Below are 14,507 nucleotides of genomic sequence, written 5' to 3' on the forward strand. Positions count from 1 at the left end.
CCTATTTTCCATTATACCAACGAAATCCATTCGAAAGGTTAGAAATCAACAAAAGAAAAAGGAAGTGGACCTGACCCATTGAATCATGACTATATCCATTATTCTAGTATTAAAATTTGATAGAGATGAAATTGGCGCAGTTGATTTTTTTTATTTCATTTTTTTGTGTAGGACTACACAAGAATTTGTCGATATTTCCGATTAAATCTTCTTGTTACTAGATTTTCTATAGGGAAAATTATAGGAATAAATTGTTATTCCTTTCCTCTATAGATAATTCTTTCTTCCAAGTCACAACATAAGATCCATTTATTATCTTTCTTTGATTCTAGATCAAAGATTAATTTCTATCTAGATTATATATCTATATTAAGGAGATTGTAGATTTCATTAAGTAGATTGCACAAATGGTCCCGGGAATCTACCATTATACCCACAATGATTGGTCATATCCATAATCAAAAAGAGCATTTTCCATTTTATATAACGGATAGTATGGTAGGCCACAAATTGGAAGAATTTGCACCTACATTATATTTTAGAGGACATGCAATAAGCAAAAATAGATCTCGGCGTTAACGTTAATATTAATAAAAAAATCTAGATGCTTATGATTTAGTAGTAGGAGACAAAACTTATGCTAAAGTAGAAAAAATGGAAGTATATGCTTTAGGTCAAAATATATCTACGTCTGCTGACAAAGAACGGAGAGTAATTGATCAAATCCGCAGACGTTCCTAAGAGGAAACGCTTATGATGCTAGAATTCATGCCCTATCAAGCATGTTATCCCATTTTTAAATTGGTTTATTCTGCAGCAGCAAATGCTAGTTACAATATGGGTTCCAGCGAAACTAATTTAGTCATTAGTAAAGCCGAAATCAATGGAGGTACTACAGTGAAGAAATTGAAACCTCGAGCTAGAGGACGTAGTTTTTCGATAAAAAGATTGACCTGTCATATAACTATTATAAAGAAAGATATATCTTTAGATAAAGAATATGTCGAGATGTATTCGTTAAAAAAAATAAGATGAGAAAAAAAACTCTACAGCTATGATGTATCATGATATGTATAATAGTAGGGGATTATGGAACAAAAAATAAATCCACTTGGTTTCAGACTAGGTACAACCCAAGGTCATCATTCTCTTTGGTTTTCAAAACCAAAAAATTATTCTGAAGATTTACAAGAAGATAAAAAAAAATAAGATATTGTATCAAGAATTATGTACAAAAGAATATGAGAACGTCCTCTAGTGTCGAAGGAATTGCACGTATAGAGATTCAAAAAAGAATCGATTTGATCCAGGTCATAATCTTTATGGGATTCTCAAAATCATTAATAGAAATTCGACCGCACGGAATCGAAGAATTAAAAATGACCTTACAAAAAGAATTTAATTGTGTAAATCAAAAGCTGAACATTGCTGTGACAAGACTTGCAAAACCATACAGAAACCCTAATATTCTTGCAGAATTTATAGCTGGACAATTAAAGAATAGAGTTTCATTTTGAAAAGCAATGAAGAAGGCTATTGAATTAACAGAACAAGCAGATACAAATGGAATTCAAATACAAATTGCAGGGCGTATCGATAGAAAAGAAATTGCACGTGTCGAATGGATTAGAGATGGTAGGGTTCCCCTACAAACGATTCGAGCTAAAATTGATTATTGCTCTTATACAATTCGAACTATCTATGGAGTATTGGGCATCAAAATTTGGATATTTCTAGACGAGGAATAATTTTACTACTTTTCTATCCCTTCTATCTAATGATTGAACAAAAAAAGACCAATTCATTATTTTTCTAATCAATCAAGGGGAACATTTCTAATTCTGAATTCTATAATGTTGAATAAAAATTCGATTGACCATTTGATATAATTACTATGCTTAGTGTGTGACTCATTGGTTTTTTTAGGGTTAGCATTAAAAAGATCAGCCCACATAGTATGAACTAAAAACTATAGAACTAATTACCAACCCATCACTTCGCATTATCTGGATCTAAAAAAATAGTCAAGATATGATATATAGGTCATATCTTTATAGCAACTGAAATCTTTTGCATAAACAAAAAAACAAAATCTGATTCTAAGTTGTAAAGTAAAATAAAGAAAAAGATATGGATAAATGGAAGGATGAGAGAAAGAGAGAAAAAGAATAGCAATGATATAAAATTCCAATATGTAAGGTCTATGAGTAATCTCATGAAAGGCAGTGTAATAAAGCATCAATATGCATTCATACCATAGTAAAAAGAATCTTCTTTATAGAAATATAGAAATAGAACAAACTATCAAAAGCTTCGAGCCAATAAAGACTGAGAAGATTGACTGAAGAACCAATTTCATTCTGAGCTCCATTGGAGAATTCGGACCTAACCATTAAGTCAGAAGTGATGGGAACGAATGAACTTGTGAATGCAAAAGATTCTATTGAACAAGGAATCTTAATGATTCACTGGTCGGGATAGTGGAACGAAGCAGAGATTAATTCATGTATTCTGAGATCTGAGAAATCATGAGTTAACCCTACAAATGAAATAGGGATTGAAAGAGTAAATATTCGCCCATGAAAACTTTTTTAATTGTAAAAGTAGGACAATACAATAAAGGACAAAATAAGGATTTGGTATAATAATACAATTTTTTATATTTTTATTTATAAAACTAAAAGGTTTAGTTATCTATTCAAACAAGATATAAAAATTACTAATAGATTTAATGAAATCTCAAAGAAGCCTACGTTCAAGGTATTACTCAGTAAATACATATATATCTTAACTTAAGATTGAATCTTCTAGCTTACTTCAAATTGAATTTTTTGGAATCCTTTTATTCACGAGGAGATGGATGAGAAGAAACTCTCACGTACGATTCTGTGGTAGGGATGGAATTCAGAAACAACCATCATCTATAACCCCAAAAGAACCAGATTCCGTAAACAACATAAAGGAAGAATGAAGGGAATATCTTATTGAGGTAATCATATTTCTTTCGATAAATATGCTCTTCAGGCACTTGAACTTGCTTGGATTACATCTCGACAAATAGAAGTAGGTCGATGAGCAATGACACGAAATGCACGTTGTGGTGGAAAAATATGGGTACATATATTTTTAGACAAACTAGTTCCACTAAGACTCGTAGAAACACGTATGGGTTCAGGAAAAGGATCCCCTGAATATTGGGTAGTTGTTGTTAAACCAGAGCGAATACTTTATGAAATGGGTGGAGTAACAGAAAATATAGCAAGAAGGTCTATTTCACTAGCAGCATCCAAAATGCCTATACGAACTCAATTCATTATTTTGTAATGTAATAGACAAAAATGTAGAAAGGTCTCTTAGATATGAAACAAAACCACATGTTTCTTTTTTTGGGGACAAAATATTTTTTTTCTACGCCCTTTCCATTCAAAGAATGGATTAAAAAAATGATTCAACCTCAAACCCATTTAAATATAGAAGATAATAGCGGGGCTCAAGAATTAATGTGTATTCGAATCATAGGAGTTAGCAATCGTCGATATACTCATATTGGTGATGTTATTGTTGCTGTGATCAAAGAAGCAGTACCAAATATGCCCCTAGAAAGATAAGAAGTAGTTAGAGCTGTAATTATGCGTACCTGTAAGGAACTCAAACGTGACAACGAGATAATAATACGATATAATGACAATGCTGCGGTTGTTATTGATCCAGAAGGAAATCCAAAAGGAACTCGAATTTTTGGTGTAATCTCCTGGGAATTGAGAGAATTAAATTTTACTAAAATAGTTTTATTAGCTCCCGAGGTATTATAAAATGAAATTGTGATTTTTTTCTAGTAGGGTATTTGAAATAAATAGATTAATTATTAGATTGTGTCTTACGCATATATCTTTAATAATTCATATCATATTCAAAAATAAATAAGTAAAAAACACGTTGATTATATCAAATTTGGAGAACCCAATAATTTTAGTTCATCATGGGCAGGGACACTATTGCTGAGATAATAACTTCTATACGAAATGCTGATATGGATCGAAAAAGGGTGGTTCGGATAGAATCTACAAATATTATCGAAAATACTATTCAAATACTTTTACGAGAGGGTTTTATCAAAAACATGAGAAAATATCAAGAAAACAACAAATATTTTTTGGTTTTAACCTTGAGACATAGAAGGAATAGGAAAGGACCCTATAGAAATATTTTAAATTTAAAACGAATAAGTCGACCTGGTCTACGAATCTATTCTAATTATCAACGAATTTCGAGAATTTTAGGTGTAACGGGGATTGTAATTCTTTCAAATTCTCGAGGCATAATGACAGACCGAGAGGATCGACTAGAAGGAATAGCTGGAGAAATTTTATGTTATATCTGGTAATCCTTTATAATATCAAAATTGGATTCGAAACTTCCTATTTGTTAAATTTGTGAAAAAAAATGAGGTTGTCTAATATCTTTCTCATTAGTTGATACCTCAAGGGAATTTTAAGAACCAAAATGGAGTCATAGAGCTTTAATTACTGAATCGCTTCCCAACGATCTATTCTCAATTCGTTTAGATCTGATTTTCAATTCTGTTTTAGGAAAGATACGACATAGTTTTATACAGATACTGTCAGGAGATAGAGTAAAAAATGAAGTAAGTCCTTATGATTCAATCAAAGGGCGTATAATTTATCTACTACACAACAAAGATTTAAAGGATTAGATTTTAAACTTCACCATTCCTTTCGGGGGAATACAATTAGAGATGAAAATTTTCAAGAAACTTATTTTCTTCTATGAAATAAATTAAGGATTAAGGTAAGGAGTGAAAAATATGAAAATAAGAGCTTCCGTTCATAAAATTTGTGAAAAATGTCAACTAATCCGTAAGCAGGGACGAATTATAGTAATTTGTTCCAACCCGAGACATAAACAAAGACAGGGATAATCAGACTTGCCAGAAGAGCCGATGTATAAATAAAGAATCTGTTTTGACATGAAATGGATATATCTATATATCTCTGACTCGTATTTACGAGATGATAAAATATGGCAAAAGTTATACCGAAAATTAGTTCGCATAGGAATGGACGTATTGGTTCACGTAGAACACCAAAGGGAGTTACTCATGTTCAAGCAAGTTTCAATAATACCATTGTCACTGTTACATATGTACGGGGTCAAGTAGTTTCTTGGTCCTCCGCTGGTACTTCTGGATTCAAAGGTATGAGAAGAGGAACACCATTTGCTGCTCAAACCGCAGCAGCAAATGCTATCCGTACCATAGTGGATCAAGGTATGCAACGAGGAGAAGTCATGATAAAAGGTCCCGATCTCGGAAGAGATGCAGAATTATGAGCTATTCGTCGAAGTGGTATACTATTAACTTTCATACGGGATGTAACTCCTATGCCACATAATGTTGTAGACCTCCGAAAAAGATGTTTGTAGAACTGAACATTGAAGAAATTTCAAGAGAAATAAAAGATTCAATGATCTAATCAAATTATTGTACTATGGTTCGAGAGAAAGTAATAGTATCTTCTCGGACACTACAGAGAAAGTGTGTTGAATCAAGAATAAACAGTAAAAGCCTTTATTATGGACGTTTTATTTTGTCTCCACTTATGAAAGGCCAAGCCGACATAATAAGCATTCCGATGCTAAGAGTTTTACTTGGAGAAATAGAAGGAACATGTATCACACGTGTAAAATCTGAGAAAGTCCCACATGAATATTCTACCATAACGGTCATTCAAGAATTGGTACATGAAATTTTAATGAATTTGAAAGAAATTTTATTGAGAAGTAATCTATATGGAACTTCTGACGCGTCTATTTATGTCAAGGGTCCTGGATATGTAACTTCTCAAAATATCATCTTGCCGCGTTATGTAGAAACCGTTGATAATACACAATATATAGCTAGTTTAACAGAACCAATTGATTTTTGTATTGGATTACAAATAGAGAGAAATCATGGATATCTTATAAAAATGCCGCATAACTTTCAAGATGGAAGTTATCCTATAGATGTTGTATTCATGCCTGTTCGAAATGCGAATCATAGTATTCATTCTTACGTGAATGGAAATGAAAAACAAGAGATACTTTTTATCGAAATATGAACAAACGAAAGTTTAACTCCGAAAGAAGCACTTCATGAAGCATCCCAAAATTTAATTGATTTATTTATTCCCTTTTTACATATGAAGGAAGATAATTTATATTTACAGGACAATCAACACATGGTTCCTTTATCCCCTTTTAACTTTAATGATAAATTGGCTAAACTCATAAAAAATAAAAAATAATAGCATTGAAATCGATTTTTATTGACCAATCAGAATTGCCTTCCAGGATCTATAATTGCCTCAAAATGTCCAATATATATACATTATTGGACTTTTTGAATAACAGCCAAGAAGATCTTATGAAAATTGAACTTTTTCGTAGTGAAGATATAAAATAGATATTGGGCACTTTAGAAAAATATTTCGTAATTGATTTAGCAAAAAATGAGTTTTAAATCTATTGGACTTATTTAGTCAAAATAGATTGAAATCTTTAGCACAATTAATATATCATATATTAGAAATAAATTCAGAATTAAATTGACTAGACGTATCTAGGGAGAATTCGCTTTGAAGAAACTATTCCCTAGATACACATGTCGTGTTATTTCACAATTGAATCAATTAAAAATAAAAAATTTTAAAAAGACCTAAAGTTAAGGATTTATCAATAGGTAATGTTGCACCAATGCCCAACCAAAGGGTGACTGCGGTACCAATCAAAAAGACAGTCGTCGCTACTGGCGGCGAAATGAAATTTGGAATTTATTAACATTCTCTAAAAAAGGTACTGTTAATAATCTCGCAGGTACTAAACCATTAAAAGAACCCCCAACAATTTATTGGGCACTATACGAAGTATTTAAAATACAGGAAAGAAATACCATTTAGGTAAGATTTCCAAAAGGGTTACAAATAGATCTGCCGGTTCACCAATCATTGATGGTTCTAAAACGGCTAAGCCTACATTACATGCAATAGTACCCAAAATTACTACTGGAAAAATATATAAAAGATCATTGGGCCCTGCGGGCTCTCCATAATAATTATGACCCATACTTTTATCCAATTTAGCTCTTAATACAGGATCATTCAAGTAAGGTTTTTTGGTTATTGGGATAGTGAATTCTTATAGATCCATCTCCTGAGGGAACTGGACATGATAATTTTTAATCATCCAGCTCGAGCAAGAATAAAAAGAATCAAATGAATCCATATATCTATATAAATATATATATATATATATATATATATATATGGTACCTGTCTTTACAAATACACATATATGATAAAGGAATGGTTCAATATAAGAAAATTTTTTATTGAATTCTTTTTTATGAAATTGCAACTATCCATTACAAAACAAAGAATTTTGTTCTTACAAGTAAATACTCAAGACCCGAGTAGGCTTACAAATCAGATCATGATATGATCAAGTGCTTTCTGGGTCATCTCTGACCTTCTAATTGTTATTTATCTCCAAAATGCTTGGAGATACACGTACAAGGTTTGCTTGTTACAAATATAGTCTAGCCTCTCTTCTTCTTTAGATCCCTTGTTTCACTCCGATAGTAGTAGTATTGATCATGTCAATGCAGAGGAAATAAATGCATTTACATACTATTAAATCTTATAAGTGAGCTAGATAAAATAGAATCTTGATTCCATTTTATCTAGTTCACTTATACTGGACCTTACGGAGCCTGCTCATGTACAACATGATTTGGACCTGATCATAGAAAAGATTCCCTTTAAGCGAACCAGCCTATCCTCTGTATAGGGCTTACACGACGATTGGAACAAAGACATATTTGGTTATGAATTCCCATGTGGCAGGCATATATCTACACAGACCAATCAATAATTCAAGTCACACACTCCCGTAATCTATTATCCCTTCACAAAATTCCCTTCAATCCCCCCTTTTAGTTGACATGAATAGTTAAAGGAAAATATCCAAATCCATGTCTTATTATTTTCAATAATCCATACTTGTAGCAATAAAATACTATATATTCCTCCACCAAGTGATAAATGATTGATTACAAATATTTAGGATATATTTTTTTGTGCTCTATCTTTAAAGGCCCAGAAATACCCTGTTTACGTATCATTGGAAATTGCATTAACATAAATACGGCTGTAAGAAGTGGCAATACAAAAGTGTGTAAACTATAAAAATGAGTCAAAGTAGATTGTCCCACACTAGCCCTTCTATGCAATAATTCGACCAAAGGTGATCCTATAACAAGAATAGCGTCAGGGACACCTGTTATTATTTTCACCGCCCAATAACCAATTTGGTCCCGAGGTAAGGAATAACCAGTTACGCCAAAAGATGCGGTTAATACAGCTAGAAACACACCTTTAATTCGCGAGGTTTTTTAAATTTGCTGGTGAGATACACACAAAATATATGCAGGATTATCATTAGGACCATAATATTTGCTGACCATCGATGAACTGATCGGATTAACCAACCAAAGTTGGCTTCAGTCATTATGTATTAAAAAGAAGCAAAAGCCTCAATAACAGTCGGCAGGTAGTAAAAAGTCATAGCAAACCCAGTAGCTACTTATACTAAAAAATAAGTAAGCATAACTCCCCCCTAAATAATAAAATATAGTGACGTGGAGAGGAACGTATTTACTAGTTATATCATCCGCAATTGCTTGAATCTCGAGGCGCTCTTCAAACCAATCATATACTTTATTGAGATAGGCGGAACTCCCCCCTGAGAACCGTATATGAGACTTTCATATCGTACAGCTCAAGCAAAAACACTGAAATACTAGTTGTAACGGATATGGAATAGAAAGTTTTAAAGTTATTAAGTTTTGATCTCATCTTCTCTGGAAAATCCGAAAGCTCTTCTTTGTGGTGATAATACCAAAATATCAAGTTGGCGCAGTTGTCTTTATCTTTATTTTGATACGTATGGGCCTCTTGAATTCTCTTTTTCCCTATCTCTTTCTAGAATTTATTTTTTGTGGAATATGGCTTTTATTCTTTGTTTTCTTTATTATTGATAGGAATTCTCTTGTTAAGACCCTATGAATCGATTAAAACCTCAGATTCATACTAGAACCACGATGATTCAATAAAAAAACCTAACCTAAATCAAATCAAGGATTCTCTGAGTAAGAATCCTCGAATCATCACTTATTCCCTGAATAAATAGAATGACTAAAAATTTAAAGAAAGGTTTTGCTTTTTGTCAAAATATAAATAGGGGTTGAAAGAAAAGAATCTTTAGATTTAGAAATTTGAATTCTTTGTTTGAAAATTTTTTGAAGCTCGGACACGGGGTCTGAATATTAAGTATGAATCATAGTTCAAATATTTCTTAATCTATTTCGTGTTCCAAATATTAGAATAAATATCTGACAAAGTAGAATCATCTCTATCAAGATAACAAACTCATTCTCTGTACTATCAATAGGATCAGTTATAACAAGTCACACACTCATACTCCAGAAATATAGAAAAAAAAAGAAATTCCACGATCGAACTACCAAAACAAAATAGAATGTACTATAAATCGAAGCTCTAAATGATTCATTTTGGACTCAAAAGAAAGGACTTCATGGTTCTTATAGATCTAATTCATTGAAATTCCATCCAATAAAACGGAAGAATTATAAATCTCCAAAATTATTGATAGAAATACCGCAAATAAGGCCATTGCGACATCCATCAAAGGAGTAGTTCCCCACCCAGGAGCTACTTTACTATATTTCGAATTCAATGGTTTTAATAAATCTCCTACTACAGTTCGTCTTGGACCAAATTTAGAACAGTTCTAAACAGTTTGTGTAGCCATAAATCCTATTGTTTTCATTGAGATTTGTTGACTTTGTATACCATTCCATTGTAAATAAACTATCCTATCATAGAGCCATTGGGGTCTTGAAATTATATAAATATGATAAGAATGGAAACAACAACCCTAGTCGCCATCTTTATATCTGGTTTACTTGTAAGTTTTACTTGGTACGCCTTATATATCGCTTTTGGGCAACCTTCTCAACAACTAAGAGATCCATTCGAGGAACATGGAGACTAGTTGAAGTACTGAGCCTCCTGATATCGGGAGGCTTAGTACTTCAACTGAAATAATAAAAAATTATTTCACCTTTTTAGTTCTTTTTAGTTGGAACTTTAGGCGGTTCTCGAAAAAAGATAGCGAAAAAAATTATCCCTAGAGTCGAGACTAAGAGAAATGTATAAACCAATGCTTCCATAGATTCGATCGCAGTTTACAATTATAGCTTTCATACCTATTTGTTTCTTTTTATTTTCTTTTTTTTATCATCTTCCAGATAAAGAACGAACAAGAGTAAAATGAAGTTGATTCAAATAAAGATTTCTCTGGTACCCAATGTCAATAAAAGTAAAAGAAAGAAAATAAGGGAAAAAGAAAGATACCAAAGCAATGTTGTATCAGGCTGCCTGTCTTTTTGTAGTTGGATGTCCAAGTTTTTGGAATGCCCCAAATTCGACTTGAGCATCTAAATCTGAGTCAATACCAACAAAAACATCTCTAAATAAGGTTCTAGCACCATGCCAAATTTGTCCGAAGAAGAAAAACAAAGCAAACGAAGCATGCCCAAAAGTAAACCAACCTCTAGGACTTCTACGAAAAACACCATCGGATTTCAAAGTAGCACGATCTAATTTGAAAATTTCACCCAATTGAGCATGTCTAGCATATTTTTTTCATAGTAGCAGGATCACTATAACTGACACCGTTGAGTTCACCGCCATATAACTCAACAGTTACACCTACTTGTTCAACACTATACTTCGATTCTGCCCTTCTAAAAGGAACATTGGGTCTACCAATTTCATCGCCGTCTACTAAAATGACCAAAAATATTTCAAAAAAAGTAGGCATATGATATACAAAAAGTTCACGCCCTTCTTTATCGCTAAAGATAGGGTGTCCTAACCATCCAACAACAACTATTCCATCCCTGTTATCCATTGAACCTACTCTGAATAATCCTTTTTTTGCCAGATTATTGCCGATGTAATCATAAAAAACTAATTTTTCAGAAATTTTAGACCAGGCTTCTGATAAAATTTGATTTTCTGCTAGCGCAGCACTAACTCTTCGATATATTTCTTGCTGGAAGTACCCCTAATCCCATTGATAACGAGTGGTCCCAAATATTCAATAGGGGTAGTTGTCGAACCATACCACATAGTTCCGGCAACAACAAAAGCTGCAAAAAAAAAACAGCAGCAATACTAATGGAAAGGATGGTTTCCATATTTCCAATACACAATCCTTTGTATAGAGGTTGTGGTGGACGGACGCTAAGATAGAATAGGCCCGCTAATATTCCCAATGTTCTTGCTGCAATATAATGAGAGGGTATTCCTCCTGGAACAAAAGGATCAAAACCTTCCATGCCCTATGCTGGATTTACAGGTTGTACTTTTCCCGTTAGTCCATAAGGATCGAACACCCATATTTCGGGACCATACAAGCCTGTTACATGGAATGCACCAAAACTAAAGCAAGCTACCCTTGAGAGAAATAAATAAATTCCAAAGATCTTTGGCAAATCCAAAGAGGGTTTTCCTGTACGTTCATCACAAATATTTCTAGATCCCAATACACCCAATGCCAGATAGCTGCCAAAAAGCATAAGCCAGAAAACACAAATGTGCTCTCGCTACACCTTCATAACTCCAAATACCCGGATTCAATACGGTCCCCCTTGTGATACTCCAACCGCACCATGAATTGGTTATTCCTAAACGAGTCATGAAAGGTATAACGAACATACCCTATCTCCACATTGGATCAAGAACAGGATAAGAAGGATCAAAAACTGCTAATTCATACAGAGCCATCGAACCGGCCCAACCAGCAACCAGAGCTATATGCATTATATAAATAGAAAGCAACCGACCGGGACCATTCAATACAATGGTATGAATACGATACCAAGGCAAAATCATAGAAATACCCCTTATATCAAAAATAAATGGACACTATGCAACTTTATTGCATTGTAAAAGACTATAATATGACTATCCTATGGACCACTCTTGTTCAGTCAATTATTTCCGAATAAGGGTGTTGTATTTTGTTCTATTCTGGTGGTAATATTGGAATAATTCTATTCGTAGGAATAAAGAGAATCAGATTTATTCTATACTCGATAAGTACCAATACACAATGGGCGAGTTGATCTCATTTTCTATGAGCGAATGATTCCATACTTATTTATCATTAGAAAGACCTATTCGTAATAATTTGAGTTTATTCATTCCTTCTTTATTTATGAATTTTTAGAATCTATGGATAAAATAAATACAATAAGAACTAGTATGAATATTCTAAAGACAATTAAAAAATTGTTACGTTTCCACCTTAACGTCAAATTTAGTATTTAGTTCTTTCTTTCATTTAATGCCTGTTGATGTTCCAAAAGTTCCCTTCCGAGATCCTAGAGAGGCAAATCTATTTTGGGTTGACGTATAGTGCGACTTGTCAGATATATTGGGTCATATGGTATTTTCCCGTTCTATACCCCGATCAAGATATCCCCCGTTTCTCCCAAGAACGATAAAACAATAAATTGAATTATCAAAAATTTGGAGGGTGAAGGGCAATTAGATCCATTTTTGAGGGGATTCATATTACTACTTTCAATTAGAATAATTTATGGTTGTCTTGGTTGGACTAAAAAAATGAAGAATCCAGGCTTCGTTTAGAAAAAAAAACTAATTGGATTGGTAAGATATCTATGATTGCTATTCATATTTTTTCTTTGTAAAGAGATCCTAATTGTCAAGCAAAGTTATCTTAACTCTAATAAATACTTGTATAAAGTGAATTGAAAAAAAAAAAGAAATACAAAAAAAAGGTAATGGGAGCATTTGTCCTATATGTACAAATCCAAATCGGGCGGATCTTTACCCGAAGTAGAGAATAAACCTAAAAAGATGAAACGAACCCATTCAGGAACAAGAAAATACCATTGTGGTTTGGATTAAATCTCGATAAAATAATACATCAATGAGAAGTTAATTCGATAAGTTTAATGACCCTTTTTTATAACTTCTAATTTTATACTGGAAAATTGAAAATAGAAATATAAAAAAGGAGTCAAAACTCCTCTTTATTGAAAAATCGAAGAAACGCCCTTTCGTTAGAAGCTAGAAAGAACCTTTCTTGAAAAAAAGAAAGAGAACTGGAATCTATACATTGATTCACAATTTTTTTGAACCGTATGCATCAAAAGGTGCATGTACAGTTCTTACTAGTGAGATTTCGAATCAACTTATTGATTTTATGGTATATCTCAGTATTGAGGATGAGACCAAAGAGATGTATTTGTTTATAAACTCTCCTGGGGGCTAAGTAATACCTGGGGTGGCTATTTATGATACTATGCAATTTGTGCGACCAGATGTCCATACAGTATGCATGGGATTAGCCGCTTTAATAGGATCTTTATCCTGGTCGGAGGAGAAATTACCAAACGTCTAATATTCCCTCACGCTTGGCGCCAATGATGTTTTTATTTGAGAGAAAAAAGAAGACTATGCCTTCGCCATATGAATACTAAGTAATAATAGCATGGCACTTTGAATTCGATATGAGAAATTTTGTATTGTTTTTTTTTCAAAACATTAGATTCTGTATCGAGAGAGTAGTATGAGATAAGGGGTATTTCCAATTTTCTCTTATCTATGGGGAGTTCGGTTCGGCATCACAAACTTTTTTTATTTTCATACTGTAGAGTTCTTAGCAATATTTATGTTATGAAAGAGTATGAATTTTTTTTTCCTGATTTGATCGGATTAAAAAGAAACTTTGGGATTGCTGAATCACAGGGTTGTTCAATTCTATCTTTTTTCTATTCTTTATCTTTCTTTTCTCTTTGCTTTACCATGCGAGATAGGAGAAACTTTTATTTTGTTATATAATCAGGGTAATGATGCATCAACCTGCTAATGATTTTTATAAGGCACAAGTAACCGAATGAATCGTGGAAGCGGAAGAACTGTTGAAACTACATGAAACCCTCACAAGGGTTTATTTACAACGAACGGGCAAACCCTTCTGGGTTGTATCCGAAGATATAGAAAGAGATGTTTTTATGTCAGCAACAGAAGCCCAAGCTTATGGAATTGTTGATCTTGTAGCGGTTCAATGAAAATAACATGGATTTCATGCAAATCACAGATTTTTGATTTTATCTTTGAATTGAATATTCTATTAAATAGAAGCAATTCATCATCATTTGGTTAGGATCAATCTAAACCATCCAATCATATTATGTATATGATTCAACATGCCAACTATTAAACAACTTATTAGAAATACAAGACAGCCAATCAGAAACGTCACAAAATTCTCCGCTCTTCAGGGGTGCCCTCAGCGTTAGGAACATGTACTAGGGTGTATGTGCGACTCGT

At 33.0% G+C, this 14,507-nt stretch overlaps 1 pseudogene; it reads left to right on the plus strand.

The window, feature by feature from the left end:
* Window positions 1-5,040: 5,040 nt before the first annotated feature.
* Window positions 5,041-14,245, plus strand: LOC107856138 (annotated as a pseudogene).
* Window positions 14,246-14,507: the final 262 nt, after the last annotated feature.

Source organism: Capsicum annuum, chromosome 11, assembly GCF_002878395.1.
Source record: "Capsicum annuum cultivar UCD-10X-F1 chromosome 11, UCD10Xv1.1, whole genome shotgun sequence".
Lineage (NCBI taxonomy): Eukaryota > Viridiplantae > Streptophyta > Magnoliopsida > Solanales > Solanaceae > Capsicum > Capsicum annuum.